We start from the raw sequence: 1,135 nt of genomic DNA, 5'->3' as shown, positions 1-1,135 counted from the left end.
CTACATATAAGTGGTATGATTGCCTTTCTAATTTCTCATCTATAAAATCCTCTCTTCCTTCCCTTCATTTCTACTCAACCCATACATTCAACAAATATAAAAGTGTGTAGAAATGACAAGTTTCTTAGGTCACCATATAAGAAAAGTTTGAGTTTTTAGTGGATCTAGTCTTGGGAAAGAAAATGAGTTTTTAGAATCAGTAAATCATCTTGGTCAAGTGCTAGCTGAGAGAAAGATTCATTTAGTGTAGAGGGGAGACAGTTTTGGGTTAATGGGAGGTGTGTCAATAAATGTATTTTTAGGAGGTAGTCAAGTTTTGAGGGTTGTTCCCAAAACTTTAACACAATGGGATATCATTGGAAAAAAAAATTGGAGAGGAACTACAAGTCTCTACAATGTCTGCTAGAATGTATGCAATGTTTAACCATGTTGATGCCTTCATTGCCTTACCAGGTGGTGTGGGCACATTGAAAGAGATCTTTTCATATCTCCTCTTGGGCCTAACTACACATTCACCATAAACCCATAAGTTTGTTAAATGTTAATAGTTATTATGATAAGTTGTTGTAGTTTCTTAATTATGCTGTGGAACAAGAATTTCTAACATCTTTGGCACAAAAAATCATAATCTGTACAACTATTACTGAACAATTGATGGACCAACTATAATATTTTATTCTTGTAATTGATACTTCCATGAGTCGTATAAATTGATCATCTAAGAAAAGCCATAAAAAGCTTAGATTGGATTTGAGCCTTCATTTGTGAATCTTTGTGTTTTTTAGTTTTATTATTGTTTTTTGTTATTTCTTATATTTGTTCAAGTGTGTTTCAGGTTTATCAGTGTTTGTTATTTCAGATGATATCTTCTATACTTTATCTTTCTACGTTAGGACATTAAGGACAATGTCTCATTTTAGTTGAGGGGAGAGGGTAGTAGTTAACAAAAAAAATTAACTAATTATGTTTTTTATTTTATAAAGTATGTGTAAAATTGTTGTTACTACGATGACAAAGTAAAGGAGCTCTTTTGTAAAACTGACTCTTGAGATGCATCTTAGTAATCATTCTTAACAAGGTCTATCATAATACTTCTTGAAATATTTAGGTTTACAAACTCTCGCAATATTATCAC

This window comes from Populus euphratica, unplaced genomic scaffold, assembly GCF_000495115.2.
Source record: "Populus euphratica unplaced genomic scaffold, PopEup_1.0 scaffold840.1, whole genome shotgun sequence".
Lineage (NCBI taxonomy): Eukaryota > Viridiplantae > Streptophyta > Magnoliopsida > Malpighiales > Salicaceae > Populus > Populus euphratica.
The sequence above is the reverse complement of the archived record's forward strand: the minus strand, read 5'-3'. Positions refer to the sequence as shown.